The following is a 16,001-nucleotide window of genomic DNA, read 5'->3' as shown; positions in this document are numbered from 1 at the left end:
AGGGTAGGTAGGCGTTTAAAAGTGCATAGGAGGAGAGAATGGGCATTCCCCTTGATGATCGTCAATATTTGGGGGGAAGCTCTATACCGCAGCCATGGAGCACAATTTTAAGATTCTTCACTCCTGGCACCGGCCTCCCGTCTCCTTGTCTAAAATGTTCCCCAGTGTATCGCCTATGTGTCCTAGGACTTGTCCTGGCAGAGGAACTTGGTTCCACGTGTGGTGTTAGTGTCCGGTTATTCAGGTCTACTGGGCAGAGTTGCTAAGCAGGATTAAGGACATCCTGGGAACATGTCCTGCCCTACATCCCATAGAGATTCTCTTGGGTACCCCAGGCCTGAGTGCGAGGAATTGCCGTTTTCCAGGGTGGTGGGAGCGATGTTGAGGGCTGGGAGAATGGCCCTAGCCCAGAAGTGGAAAAAATTCTCAGGCCCCAACGAAAGCAGAATGGTTTAATAAACTCTTGGCAATTTTTACATATGAGAAACTTGCAGCTATTGTCAATGATAACATGTCCTCTTTTCTACAGGATTGGACTATTGTGCTTTTAAGCGCGGTCTGTGAAGCCTTGACGCTCTAAGATTTAGGGCTCTGAATGGGGGCTCGAGGATGGGAGGGTGGGGTAGGTATTTGTTTTTAAATTTGAATGTATCATCTGAATTTTTGTGTTTTTCTGGGACCTTGCCGATAGAGCGGAGTTGTTGAACAACCTTAACCGGTTTTATGCCTTTGCTCCAACTCTTGTGTACCTTTTTGCTTTTTTTCTGTTGAATCCTGTGTAGCTCTTTGTTTGGGGGGGAGGGAGTATTGGGAGGATGGGTGGGGTATTAAATGTCTTCTTGGTTGGAAACGCTCTTTGATTCCCGTTTGATGTATACGGGTGTTATTGTTGATGTTGGAAAGTTTAATAAATACAAAGTGGAAAAAGAAATGCAGTGGCGTACACGTTACCTAGCAGCCATTCCGTAACTTTTGCAAAATTTATTAAGCCTGTCCATCTAACAGTTCAGATATGTCTGCCGCAACAACACAGGCAATTGAAAGGCTTGTAATGGGTTACTCCCACTGTATCCATTTGGCAATCACAGGATAGAAAGCCCTTTGTCTCGCAGGCCACAATAAAAGACCGTAGTACACCCTGTTTTCTGGCACGAGTCATTCATTGACGTCGATACCGATCTAACTATAGAGAGCCCCTACTAGCATTTCCACATGTTTTATCAAATATACAAAATGCGTATACGGACTTAACAATTAATTTGTCTCCATTGTAGAGGAACCAGTTTCCATAGTACAATTCGGTTATGGGCTAAAACTGTCAAACCACTACAGTCACTGCTATTCATCACGCTGTTTGGACAACCTTGCCAACAGGTATTATGAATTTCCCTTACATTTGTTCTAATTTTGTACTGAAACTAAATCAAAAGTGTGTAGGTTGGCTATTAATGGGGAACATCCTGTCCTCTCTCACCCACGCCCCCTGCAGTAACCAGCATAGAACAATTAAGAAAAATAGCTGCACAGGCGACAGCCCTACATACAATAGCCCAAGGCACAACAACGAAATTGTAGGTGGGTAGTGAGTAACAGCTATAAGAGCCCAATATTGTGCTCTATTTTTGACCAGCTTCCATTTACATGTACGTCTTGTTCCAGCACCATTTTATTTTCTGTTTTTATCTAGACTTTAAGAAGTATTTCACCCTCAAGAGATCACAGCGCTTTAAGCACTGTGTATTTTTAGAGCATACAGGTCTGGATGTCTGTCCAATTACTTTGGGGAATTAGAGAGCGAATCTCGGATTACCGCTAGAAGGTATCCAGATTTAACCCATGGATATCGGGTTAGAAGGGCCCCGTTAAGAAGTCTTTCACCCTCAAGAGATCACAGCGCTTTGAACACAAGTGTCCTGAGAAAGCCCGGAGGACTGACTATACACTCAAACTGACGAGTCACCCCCAAGCTGGAAACACAAAATGTGTCGACTAATGAAATGTGCTGTTAATCTACACAGTACATAAATATCACAGTTACTAATTACACTTGATCTCTGTCAAATTTCGTTGCACATTGTGACGTTTAGACTGAACGTATCAGTTATGCCACTATATATATGTTTATCTGTTTTAATGTTGGTGTATTAATTGTGAATAAACTTTGTTTTATCATTCCACTAGACTGTTAAGTGGTTGAAAACAACAGAGGGATCTATATCCCAGTGTGTCTGCTGGTCACTACAAATACCTTAAAGTGTCTAAGGGTTTGGTAGCCTGTACTCACAAGGGCCATAGCACAAGCAGTCACCCAACAGAACTAAAAAACAGTCACATGCCTGTGGCAAGCTATCCTCTTGGTGGTTGCTTTAGATCTACCGGTGCATGTATGCAATCTTTCTGAATTGAGAAGTCCATGCAGGGTGTATGCTTTAGAGATACGACCATTGGGCTCGGAAGTCTTCCTTTAAGAAGGACAGCACCTCCCCCAATATCTGGCGAAGCGGGGCAAGTTACTGTTCATAAAATATGTTGCCCACTCCAGCACCACGAAATCCCAAACCTTGCGAAGCCAATCTTGGAGTGAGGGAATGGCTGCTCTCTTCCATCGCAGTGCCATGAGCAACATTGCTGCTAAAGTTAGCATGGTCCATGCTTTCCTTCATTTTCTACACTTTTCCCTCCCCGGTCCCTTCGTCCAACCCCAGTAATACCTCCTCTGGTGGTACCCTCGCATTTTCCCCAAAGACCTGTGCCTGAGCTTCCTGTACCTCCCTCCAGAAGTGCTCGATTGTGGGGCACCTCCACCAAATGTGGGACCACATGCCCCCCTCACCCCCACACTCCCTCCAACACTCCCGTGATGACCCAAGATAAATCTTGTGGAGACATGCCAGATGTAATGCCACCTATAGAGCATCTTGTACCAACAATCCTGTAATTGGGTTGCTTTGGCCACCTTTGGGATCAGCACCCACAATCTCTCCCAGTCGTTACTGGTCCTTTCCCTTGCAACCGTTTCCCACTGTTCCATATATGGCCAACCTGCCCGCAGTGTAGCCTCATCTAGGATTTGGTATAGATTGGATATCAGACCCTTTGACCCATCTTGTGTTAGAAGGAACTTTTTAAACGTGGTAAATTGGATGATAGCAGCTGCCTTTACATCTGGGTCTTATAGCCAGTGACATCTGAAAATACTTGAGCTGCTCGTTTTAGCCCACCCGAAGCATTGCTTACATTCAATAAAGGGTCTGATAGTCGGACTCTGGAGCATGTCCCGTAGTTTGTAGCCTCCCCCCCACTCTCGCCATTGAGTAAACGACCGTGGTTCTGTCCCCGGTGAGAAGTTAGGGTTAAGGAATATAGGAGTGAATGGGGATAGGAAGGGTGTGATGCCATATTTCCTTGCCAGTTTGTCCCATGTGTCCGCCACCAGCCTTCTGATAGCCTTCAGGTACATGTGTTTTAGCCTATGCTGTCATGGCAGTCACAGGACCTCCCCCAGTTCGTGCCTCACCACCGCCCGGTCCATTGCCACCCACCATTTCCCCCCTCCCCCCACCCCCCGAGAACCACTCCCGAATAATCTGCAGTTGGGTTGCCTCGTAGTACAATTGAATGTTCGGGAGCGCCATCCCTCGTTCCCTTCTTGGGAACATCAGTAGAGTACGACTAATCCTTGGTCTCTTGCCCTCCCATATAAAATGACCTGTCGCTTTCCCCAGCTTGCCAAAGAAGCTATTCGGGAGCGCCTGAAAGAGGCAGAACAGCCGAGGGAGCATCATCATCACCGCTGCTATTCTGCCTATCCAGGAGATCCTTAGCGCCTTCCACTTTTGGAGGTCTGCTTTGATAGCTAGCAGCATAGGTGGGTAATTAGCCACATACCAAACAGCGAGTGTTGGGGTAATGCCAATTCCCAAATACTTGATCCCCCTGGCCTTCATATAAAGGGTGACAAAGCCTTCAACTCCACCACCTCCCTGCCTTTCACAATAAGGTTCAGTAGTTCCGATTCAGTTATATTAATCTTAAGGCATGAGGCCGCCCCAAGCTCTCTACATGCCCTTATGGATTCTCCCGGTTTCGAGAGTGACAGGAGCATATCCTCCGCAAAAGCGGCTACATTATGCTGGGTTCCGCCAAATGGTATATACCATGCACATCGTCTGACTCCCCCTCATGGATTGCAACAACGGGTCCAGGTATATTGCATATAACAGGGCCGAAAGAGAGCACCCCTGTTTGGTCCACCTGCTGAGCTGGATACTGCGGGACAGGGACCCATTAACCAGGAGGTATGCCGCTGGTGAGATATAATTGGCCTGAACCATTCGTAGGAAATCCCCTCCCAAACCTATCTTCTCCATTACTTTAAACAAAAAGGTCCACTTCCCGCGGTCAAATGACTTTTCGGCACCGAGGATAGGAGGGCTGCAGGGGTTGAGGTATTATGCTCCTTCTCTAGTAGGTGCGTCAGGTGTCTGATGTTGAATGTCTGCCGCCTTTGTACAAACCCTGAATGATCTGGGATCCTGAGTCAGTGGGAGTCCCTCTAGCCTATTAGCCAGGATTTTGGTGTGGCACATTTATTAAGGCCATTTCGGAAAAGGATGATTTTTGCCTCCTCCATGGATGCCGAAATTTTGACGGACTCCCAGAAATAGTTAAATAGATTGGTACGATGCGGAACCAGGGATCTTGCAAATGTTTTTGTAGTAATTAGCCGTGAAGCCAGCCAAGTTTTATAGAGGTGCTAGGGGGGTGGGGGGGAACTGTTCTGACCATCCAAACCTCTTCCACAGTGATCTCCCGGAAGTCCTCCTAGACCTGAGTCGATTGATTCTGGGAAGAGTACAGGCCCTCATAATAGTTAACAGAACACTCCTAAAACTTCTATGTATGGGAGTGACGGAGACCTTCGTCATCTTTTATAGCAGTAATGGTATTTCTGTCTGATGCTCCCAGAGTAGCCGCGCTAGAAGCTTATTGCGTAAAGGCACTGGCGGACAAACAGTAATGACCTTTCTACCTTCTTAGTTTAAAGGACATTCAGCTCGCCAACCGCTTGCCGGTATTCCCTTATTGATCTCCTGGTGGGGCCCGCTATCGTTTGCTTCCTACTTGCTTCCACCTTGGCCTCCAGCTGGGTCTCGAGTACCCTCAATTCCCTATCCCTCTGCGCTTTTAAGGCAATAAAATACCCCCTAATTGTGGCTTTAAACGCATCTCAGCAGATCTTCTCCCCAGTGCCTGAAGCTTTATTTAAAGCAAAGAAATCCCAGATCTTACCCTTCAGTTCCCCCTTATGACAGGGTCCCGCAAGAGCTCCCCCGGTACCCTCCAGCCCCAAATCCCTGGTCTATGTCCGTGAAGGCGGATGTCCGTTGTGACCAACGCATGGTCGACGACTCCAAGAGGGCCTACCTCGATACCAGATACGGGTCCAAGCAGGGGGACCGATGCCCATAAATAATCTATGTGGGATTGTGTCCCATGCACGTTGGAAACATGTTTTAAGGACTTGCCTGTTACCCTGAATCCCCCTTCAGACGTCCCGTAGTGCCAGGGCCTCATACCAGTCCCGTAATGAAGCAGTGGCCACCACCTCCCCATACCTGCTCCCCCCGTGCTCCTGTCTAGTTCCCGGGACCATGCCAGGTTAAAATCACCCATCAGAATCATGTGGCCTTGTGCAAAAGCCTCCTGCCCGGCATTAGGCGCGTAGATCAACGCTAGTGTGTATGTCACCGCCGCATATTCCCCCCATCACAATGACATATCTGCCTCCTAGGTCCCCCCCGGGAGGATTCTATCCTGAAGTCCATCCTGTTCATAATGGTCAGCGCCACGCCACATTTGTTTGTCAAGCTTGAGGCGTGCCAAATTCGGAAGAAGCCCCTCAATCTTAGCCTTGCCTGAACTTTCCTCAGGAGATGGGTCTCCTGAATTGCAAGTGTGTCTGGGGTGGATTTCCGAGTGAACCGCTCCAATTTTTATCTCTTGTTAGGGGCGTTGAGCCCTCTCACATTTTGTGTAGACCACATGAATGGATATAGTCCAGCTGCACCCTCCCCCCATCTCTCCCATTCTTGCTTTTTTCCCCCCTGCTCCTCCCTGCGATTGCACTTCCCCCTCCATTGCCCCCTGTGGCCTCTTGGGCTTGCCCCTTCCTCTTATCCGTTGATTGCACCCACCCACACCCCCAGAACCATTCCCCAACCTCTGGTGCATTTCCTGTCCTCTTCCCCCCTCATCGTTTCATTCCATCGTAGCCCATTACCTGTTTCAAGTAGGTCTACTTGCTTGTTCTTCATCTTTTGCTGCTATCCATCATTCCACGTTTCCCTCTCTGCCTCCACCCAGTCTTAGGTTGTGGGCCCCGCAGCACAGCTCTTCGCCTGAGTCGTTCTCCCACTGTCACCCATTCCAAGGGGCGAGGCTTTGATCGGTCATCTGCCTCGGGAAGGCGTCTTCCTGGGGACCCTGGCTTGCATCGAGTTGCAGGTCGGCACTTTCCTGGGTAGATGGCATGCGCTTTTGGGCCACCTCCGATTCAAAGACCAGTCCAAAGGGCAAAGTCCATTTATAGCGGATTCCTCTACGGGCCAGCTCCCTCAGCACTGGACCCATCGGCCTCCTCTTGAGCAGTGTGCTGCTTGCCAGGTCGTGAAATAGGGATATTGGGGTGCCTTTGTATAACACTGGTTCCTTCGCCCTAGCTGCACAGAGGACCGCTTCCTTCTGCGTATAGCGCGAAAAGGCCAGTAAAATGTCCCTCGGCCTGTCGATGGAACCCTTTGACATTCTGCCAGTTCTATGGATCCGGTCGAGCTCAATTTCTTCTGAGCTTGTGTTGCCCAGTAGGTCCGCAAAGATACTCAGGACCCCTGCTTCAAGTCCTTGTCCACGACAATCTCAGGCATGTTGATCCTTATGTTGATCCTCTGTGATCGATTCTCCATGTCTTTCATCCGCAACTCAAGGTTTGGTGTAGCCACTTTGAGCCACTCTATGGCATCCCCACACACTTTCATATCTTTGTCCACTTCCTGTAGCTCCCTTTCTAGGAGGTTCGTCCTTCCCTCCAGATGGCCAACCTCCTGTCTTATTTCCGTTAAGGCCGGGTTGAGGTGCGATCTCATTAGTTGGAATTGTACTTGAAATGCTTTAGTCAGCGACCTCTGGAGGGATCTCATATCACTGTGGAGGTCCTGCCCTAAGAAGGGCCCCTATGCCAGGGGGTCTCCTTTGTTCTACCATTTCTTGGTATGGTTTGTTGGGTCCCCTCACCTCGGCCAGGCCCCATAAGGTGGGGAGTGAGCCCAGAACGTCTCGAGAGGCTGATGCCTGTTTTGAGGCCTTTGCTTTAGCTTTTGACATCAGGCTTGCTCCCCTGGGCTCAAGGCCTCTGGTGCTCCTCTTTTATGGGGGTTCCTTGGGATCTCCTTCACATGCTGCAGCTGGCTCTTCCTCCCTGGATGTTTATTCACTGTGCGCTCCCCCACTGGCCCTGGAGGGAGGTGGGGGGGGGGGGGGGAGCAGGGAGAACCAGGGCGTGTTCCACCAGGTCCCTCTCGCCGGTGATGCCTTCTAGTGGCCACAGCCTCCTCACCGACCTTTAGCCTCTCAGCATCACTGCTTTTGGACCTCCCTGGGGCGGACCCTCCACCAGGATCGCCTCCCCACAGCTTGATGCTTGCCTGGCTAAGTTCACTCCACTCCCACAGCCTTCCCCCACCCATCCAAACTGCTTGGGGCTCCGCAGACACGTTCCAGGAGTTCTGGGCTCTGTCACTCCCTCCTAGTGAGTCGGGGGCTTCTGTTCTTTCCCACTGCAACTCCAGGCTCTCCCCTGTGGATGGTAGTATGTTTAATCAATTCTGGGCCTTTTCATGCCTTTCCTGTCTTGCACAGGGGTGGACAGCTTTGTGCCCCCCTTTCAAGTTCGGCTCGCTCCCAACCAGTTTCGTCACAGCAGCCAAAGTGTCCCTCATGACCGGGAGCCAATTGACTGACGGCAGAAGGCCACTATAGGCACTGATGTCGCTCCAAGAAGCAGGTTTGGCACCCCTAATGTTCCCTTGCAAAGCTCATCCGTCCTGGCTGCAGGAACAGAGGGTGGTGTCTTTGATCTGCTTGATCGGCTCCCACTCCTCCCTGCAGCGCCTGGACCCCTCTCTCCTTGCGTCTTCCTCCAGTAGGCACCCAGCTGTGTGTTCCCTATCTTCAGGTGAGTCTGCTGCACCACACAGAGAGCCACCTCCACCTTTTCCTCTCCATGGCTCTGGTGAGCAGCCTTCCCCGCTTTAGCGTGCTGCTGGGCTCCCGTTGGGTATTCTCTTCTGGAGCCTGTAGGCAGATGTAGATGCGAGCACTTTATCCAGGGCCTTTCCCCACATTATGTACGCACAGTTCCACTGGCAGAGGAGGCCCATCTTTCAAGCCCAGTTTCTCCACGGGGTGTTCTGTTGAATGTAGCTCAGCTCTGGGACCCCCTCCTCACCGCCTGTGGTTCTGCTGCCTTGAGATGCCTGCTTTGTCAGCTGGGAGCGCCTCTATGCCCTGCCGCAGCCCTGTGGTTGGGGGGTGGAGGGGTGGGGTGAGCCTGCTCCTACTGCAGTGCTTGGCCCCTCTGCACTGCTGCGGCCCGGTGTTGGGGTTGGGTGGGGTGTGTGTGTGGCTGCTCTACCTCTCGCTTCGCATACCCAGGCCTTATTGCAGCCTTCTCACTGCTGCTTCACTGCTCTCCTGAGGCTGCATGGGGGGCCTGGCCCGGGCTATCCCGCCAGCCCACCGCTCCATTTCACCTCTCAGCAGGCTGAGAGAGTGCCAGAGCGCTTCCAAAGTCACTCTAGTGGTGTCAGACTCTCCTCCTCTCTACCAACTCGTAGCTGTAAGCCTGCAGTGTTCCCCAACAGTGATCCGCAGGCAGAGTGGTTTTGATCGGCTCTGGGGTGGTTGGAGACTCAGAAATGTCCCTGGGTTTGCGTACCAGCTGCCGACAAGTTTATCTAGTGTCAGCCACCATCTTAGAGTCCCATTTGGTTTCAGGGGTGTTTAGAGGTAGGGAATGGCGAGGGGCCATCGATCGGTGAAGGGATTAAGATTGAGGGCCACACTGCAACTAGAAGGGGAAGGTGGGGAGAAGAGGGCTATAATGATCATGGCCTGAAAATCCACTCAAGAGGAAGAAATAACTGACAATCCTCAGCGCTATCCTCGCCAACCAACTGCGAGTGACTTTGTATTGTGGACATTTGTGCTACAACAATTGTTGAACGTTACCCAGCGTGATGACCCAACCAGAGACTCGAGTTGAGCCTTGTGAATGTCCCCTCCACTCATTTCTACTCTTGCTCTGGCCGTATTGGCAGAGACGTATAAAACCTTAGTTTGCACTTTTGCTCCTAAAAGTGTACAGCACATAAAACCTGTTTTGCTACTTGTGGCGAACCACAAGGAGTCGGAATATGTTGTGCCATGTTTAAGGATCTTAAGTCAAATAAAAAGAAAATGCCCATCAAACCCTACCGCTATGAGGGGAGTTCCATGCCTAATAAACTAAAAGTAAGGGTGCTAGTCAAAGTCCCAAAAGAAATAGCCCTTAGTCTAAATCCCATTAGCTAACTGGCCTACCACTTAGGAAAAGATGATTTAAGAAAACGAGACCAGAGCAATAACCTCTGCAGTTGGCTTTGCCTGGCTTTGTTACTTGGATCCCTTCTCCAAACAAGATTGTTTTAATAAGTTCATCAGTTTCTCGCGGTTCAGTCCTCAGCCTCTCTGTAGGTTCTGTATACCAAATTTTAAGTCTTTACACGTATTCCATACGGTTCCCTTTTCATAGGAAGACAAGGTTTTCTTAACACAATTCCATCATTTCTCACTTGGTGCTTGAGTGTCCCAAGCAATGGAACCCTTCACGTTCCCTTTCCTCCCAGTTCTGTTCCCTACATTTCGCGTTTCCAGGACTCCCCAGTCCTCTGGCTCTCTGACGGGTTTACTAAATCTGAGCCTCGGGAGGGCGTCTGCCGTTCAGGTTTTTCTGGTTCTCGTAATCCTTGTGGCTTTACCAGCCTCGAATAGTAATGTCTCTTGATTCCCATGGGCTCTCCAAAGCACTTTGGCCCTCCGCTAGGTTTACTTTAATGGGCCCTCAGTGAGGCGTATGCTGGTTCAGGGTTTTTTGGCTCCCGTAACGCGTCTGGCTTCTCAAGCCTCAAGATTAATGGCTCTCGGTTTTTCAGGGCTCCCCAAAGCCCTCTGGCCCTCCAATAGGCTTGCTTTCACAGGGCCTCGGTACGGTGTCCGCCTGTTCGGGTTTTCTTGGTTCCCATAACCCTTATAACTTTACCAGTTTCTGATACCATGGTTCGCCCCTTGCAATGGCGTTCTCTTCAGGAGTGGTTGCTTTCTGTTAGGCAAAGTTTGTATGCAGTACCATCTGTGAACACTACAAACAACTCTGACTACAGGTATAGGAAACCCTACCTTTGGTATAAGCTTGTACTACACAGTTTTGGTAGCATGTTGAGCAGCCAGGCTCATCTCAAGAGGGGTCAATGTGAGCTGTAGGGGAGTTACACAGAGATTCACAGTGACAAGTTTCAATAAACACTTACACTCAAGGTTTCTTGAATAAACAATTATTTATTTATCAGTCATTTAGAATAAGCCTTCTTCAGAAGGGGGCAATATAATATTAACACACAAAAACACTTCAATACTGTACACTCTTAGTTTCTAAATCAGTAAAGACCCTTTTGGGATGGCCCACAGACACAACCTACCCCCTCAGGTCACTTCAATAGCTAGGGTGAGAGGGACATTAATATCTTACTGTTTGCATTTAGAATACTGTTATAAATTGGTAAAAGGAAAAGGTTATTAGAACACCAAGAGACCACAAATATTCTTAAGCAGGCAAATACTTTTGGATACCCACAGCAGAGTCATTCAGTATAACAGGCTAGGCCAAATTCAATGGGAAAAAGTCTTATATAGGATGAAGCACTTCTGGTAGTTAAGTAGAAAAGTCTTTGCACAATGTTTTAGAAGTCTTTGAAGAAAAGAAGAATCAAATGTAGGGCCACAAGCCATTAGACTTGTGAGTGGTAGAAGATGCAAGCAACTCTACAGCAAGAGGCAAGTTCTCTCAAACTTTACAGTACCTTTGTATTGAAGAAAAAGTGCAGCAGATTACTTCTGTTCCTGTACAGCTCTGCAGATCTCACTGTTCCTGGGCCTCAGTCGTGGGGACAAGAGGGAGGACTTCTGGGGACTCCTTCACTGTTTCAGCTCCTCGCGTCTACCGCATATAGCAACACCGTGGTTCCTGGCTGTCGAGATGGACTTTCCCTTCTTCTGGGGAACCACACTCTGTTGAGGGGCTCAGGCTCGGTCAGTCCTGCTTCCTGCTCCAGAGGATCTTCCTGAAGCTCTAGGCCAGCTTAAAAGCATCACACAATCTGGTGGTCCTATCCCTGGCTATATGGTTTCCAGCAGCAACTCTGTGGAAATTCGACCATCTCCGAGAAGGATGTCCAGGTGGCTTACTTTAGAGTTGATTGGTCCCACCAACTCAAGGGGAGAAGTCGTCCTTGCAGGGGCTTCTACGTCGATATTTATTTGGATTTTCAGCACAGCAGCAGGGCTTCACCGGGCAAACCAACGGTCCAGGAGTTGCAGCAGGTAATCCTCTTAAAGTTCTTCTTCAGTTCCTTCGTCCAGTGGTCAACTTTGCCTTCCAAGCCAAAAGCCTTGCCTTTTATTCAGTTCTCTCCCATTCATTCTAGCCTAGCTGTCTGTCACCCAGCAGGGTAGCTGTCCTTGCCGGACAGTCAGCCGGCAAATCACTACAGATTGCATTTGGGTCTCCTAGAAGACTAAGCACAGGGGGTTTTGGGTACCTCCGTCACTTCCTGCCTACCCCAGACACCCTGGAGCCAGAGGCGGGCTTCACTCGTGAATCCCGCCAAAGGCAAAGCGAACACTGGGACCAAACTTTTTTGGCGCGCAGAGTAAATCTCAAGACAGAACTTTCCACAAAGAAATAGCAAAAAAAGAAGACCGGGGGTCATTTTGACAAAAATGGCACCCTTGGGTGCTTTAGTGCAGCTGCGAACACAGACTGCGGGAAATGCACACCACGGTAGTTCATCGAAACCACTGCCACCAGCCATTCAGTGAGGAAAGGGTAACATAAAAATGTTACATGAGAAGCTAGAAAAAGGGGATACTAGGTAACCCTTCCAGCACCCTATTGTAAGATAGTGTGTGTTGGGTCTAGAAAGTTACAAATGTAAGTAAAGTCAATTTCACTTTACTGCTCTGGGAAACAGTAGTTTATCCCAGAGAAGGTATTTAAACCTTGGGGAAATCTAACAGACTTCCCTGTGCCACTGCACTGAAGGTGCTGTGTGACAATGTAAAAGATGATGCCTATGGAGTATGTCAGACTCCACAACCAAAAGAAACAAAGCTCAGAAATCACATTAAAATACATGAGAGAGTGGGGAAAAGGGTGTCACTGTCTCCAGGTTAAAAAAAAAAATCAAGTCCTCAAAATCCAGCAAAATTGCTGGAGGTCTCCAAGGTGGAGGGAATTAGCACATTTCTGAGAATTCTCCTTAACACTTTCCTTACTCTGCCCGGCTCAGCAGTTGCTGCACTTCTTGGATCCGACCTCTGCACTGCGGTCTGGTCTCAGCATCAGTTAACGGGCCCCAGGTCCACCATGGCCCCTGTGGCGTCACGCCACCAGGCGAGCCCATCTCTTTCACGTCTCCATCTCTTTCGTTACTTTGGCGCCGCTCAGGACGCCAGCCTTCCGGCGTCTTGCTGGTGATGAGCTTGCTTTCCACGCTACCGCTGGCTCTGCTGCTTAGCGTGGTTCCGCCCCTCCAGGACATCTTTCATCAGAGGCTCTCATCTGCATGGGATTATCTCTCCTCCATTCAAGGTTGCTCATCTTTTTATATACGTCATCACAAACAAAGGGGGTGTGTCGTTTTTCCTTGACTGTGGAGTTCAGGCTTGATTCAGCATTACCGGAAGCCAAAGAGATAAAGAAATGTCACTATTGGGAGAGTCCAAAATAAGAAGTAAAAACACCATTTCTGATTCCCATGTAGGCAGACAATGTACTCTGGATAGGGAGTTCCTTAAACAAATGGGAGTCCTTGTCCCTAAGAGGGGAGTCACCCCCAGTGAGAGCCCACTTTCCCATACCCCAAGGGAGGGTCCTGCTTTACAGACTCACCTGCTTAACCTCCAAGGGAGTGGCTCTCCTCTGGCAAAAAGGGATGAATAGTCCAAATTAGTCACATACTACATCATTGCTATTTTAGTCATCTGTTGATGGCCTGCACTACATCAATCGGCATAATATCCACCTCTCAAATACCCTATCCAAGACAGATAGTATAAATGGTAGTTTGAGGTGGCTTTAGTGAACAGAATTTGCAAGATGACCGGCTTAGTGGAGTTTCGCCCCATATCTTCGGGTAGTGGAGATGGTGTTTATACAGATATCCTGCTGTCGATGTTGCTCATGTAACACATTGTTCCCTGAAGTTGGTTGACCAATACCTTGCTGTACTTCCACTCCAAATATTTGTCCAAGCATGGTTGCATCCTTTGCCTAATGTCTTGATTTGCGCTACATGTTAATAACTTGTTACGTTTGGTCATCTCCAAACTCCCCTTGGATGTGGGAGAAACTCATATTTTTGTTTTTTATAATTCCAGATTAAAGAAATTATGTGTGCTTCACTTCAGAGCTTGCTAACATACACACAAGAACTGGGAGGGCCCTTAACTGGCAGGGCAAGACAGGCCCACCACTTTTGATAGTTGCTATACTCCCAATACACAAGATATATATAGAGAATACTTTTTTTGAGGTTACCTACCTAGGTCCCTTATCAGCTTGGGGTAGTTTGCATTGCAAAGAGTACCATGATTTTTAGTTGCAATTTCCCCAATAATAATTGAGATGCCTTTTCATAATTTTAGATGCGTTATATCAAGATACTCTTCACAACTGCTGGTATCACTGTTACAGTTAGCACTTCGGATTTACTTTGATTTAAGTCTTGGCATCATTGCCAAAGTGACAGGCTTAAGGCTCCTTCTTCCCAATAATGCCAATGCGCTTTTATATTAAGCATGATTATTTTGGTCAATTGTTGTTACGTGCATAACTTGAATAATTAGAGGTTACAAGGGACACCCCTTTTCCATTACGCTCTTGGTTAGAAAGTTATGCGTTTATTTCCCCCCGCCAATCCCCTGCCCCACCACACCCCCCTCCTAGGATGCCCTGATTAAAGTGTTAAAATGCCTTTTCTGCATCAATGTCATTAAGACTTCTTATTTAACTTCTAAAGGCATGCTCACTGCCACATGCAATCCTATCCTTAGGATGGAGAACAGGGCGGACACAGAGGGGCCCCAAGTCTGTTAAGGAGAAAATGTCCTGCTGCTGGTCTGTGGAGGGCTACAGGATACACATTTGCATCCTCACTCAAAGTGCTTTCCCATGGACTCACCTTTGTAAATGCATGCAGAATAATTGCTTCTCTGACCACTCCCTACCCCCTTCTCCCCAGTGACATCACCTGAATCTGCACTGCAAGATGCAGAAGTGCGTATTCTCCTTTCCCAAAATGTTGTATGCTGGAATTTGGAGGACACTCCGCTCCAGGGGCTCTGCTCCAAGCTCCCATCTCCAACTTCTCATCCAGCTTTTTAGTTCCCCTCTGTAGCTAGAACCAAATGAGCTCTTCGTCCTGGCTCCATTAGTTACAGTCTGGGCCTTTGGATTGTTATACAAACTGGCTTTGCCTTTCAGCCTCCCTCTGGTGTAATGGGACTAGGTGTGGTAGTTAGAATGGAGTTTGGCTGCTGGCTCCACATCTAGGGATATCTTACAGCCCTGGTGCAGGACTTGGGATTGGGTTGCTGTCATGTGTTACCGCCCCTGGTACTTGTGGTCTTCCTGGAGATTGTCGCCACGATTAACCAGTGCCATTTTTTCCTCCAACGTGGCGTCCTCATGTGTGTGTAAATGCACAGTGCACTCTAGTCTTCACAGCAGCCTCCGAGCACCGGCTTCAGTTTCTGTTTTTCATGAGATATACATCCCTCGCAAACGCAGGGACTCGCATCTCAATCCTAGGTAAATATATTGCCTTGCTCAGCGCTACTTAATTTTCTTGCGATTTCCTTCTTCTGGTATCATTCTACCCGTTTCTTTGCTCTGCCTCCTTGTCTGGATCACTCCTTTTACTACGCTCTGCCTCCTCCTAGCAACACTTACCTCTGTTATTCTGCCTCTCCTTGGACTATTTTCCCTGTTATTTCATCCCAGGATTATTTTGGATAATCAAAGCAAGATTCAACCCTCCAACATCAGACTCTCCTGTTTGCTGACTCGCCTGGTTTTCTCTACTGGCGAACCACAATCATCATCATCACAGGGTTTTTGCCTCCCTTCTATTCTTTGCAAGGTTTTTCGCTGTTTCTTGGTTTTCTGCTCCAGAGGACACCTGGACTGGGTAACTGCCCACCAGGCAAGGTGGCGTCGGGAGAGTATCGCCGTTACAAGGATTAACTTTAAGCAAGACCCCACAGAAGAAGCCTCAGGTGAGCTCTACTCCAGATTCTGACATTGTCCCTTTCCCTGGGTGGTCATCATTTTGCCAGACAAACCCAAACGCTGCCTCTCTGTGTGAAAGGGGGAACTTCTTCTGGGTTGATACAGGAAAACATTTTTACAAGCCTTGGTGCGTCTCCAGTGCCAGCTGGACAGCAGCTTGAGGAACTCATCCACCATATTGGAGTTCCAAACTCTCCCGTGCTTTTTGTGTTACGGGGATCGGGTCTGGGCAACTGTCTCTGGGATACTTAAGTGAGGTCTCAATCTTTTGTTGCGTGGTTTCAGCAACCACACAAGGGGTGCAAAGTGTACATGCGCTGCTGGCTCCACAGGACTA

General features: G+C 48.6%; 1 protein-coding gene across 1 annotated transcript in view; it reads right to left on the bottom strand.

Annotated features, from left to right (window-relative positions):
- Positions 1 to 16,001, bottom strand: part of CHMP5 (charged multivesicular body protein 5) — a 295,753-nt gene that overhangs the window by 58,074 nt on the left and 221,678 nt on the right. The window lies entirely within an intron of this gene.

This window comes from Ambystoma mexicanum, chromosome 5q, assembly GCF_040938575.1.
Source record: "Ambystoma mexicanum isolate Mex_15411 chromosome 5q, UKY_AmexF1_1, whole genome shotgun sequence".
In the NCBI taxonomy this organism is placed as follows: Eukaryota; Metazoa; Chordata; class Amphibia; order Caudata; family Ambystomatidae; genus Ambystoma; species Ambystoma mexicanum.
This window is presented reverse-complemented; position numbering and strand designations above follow the sequence as displayed.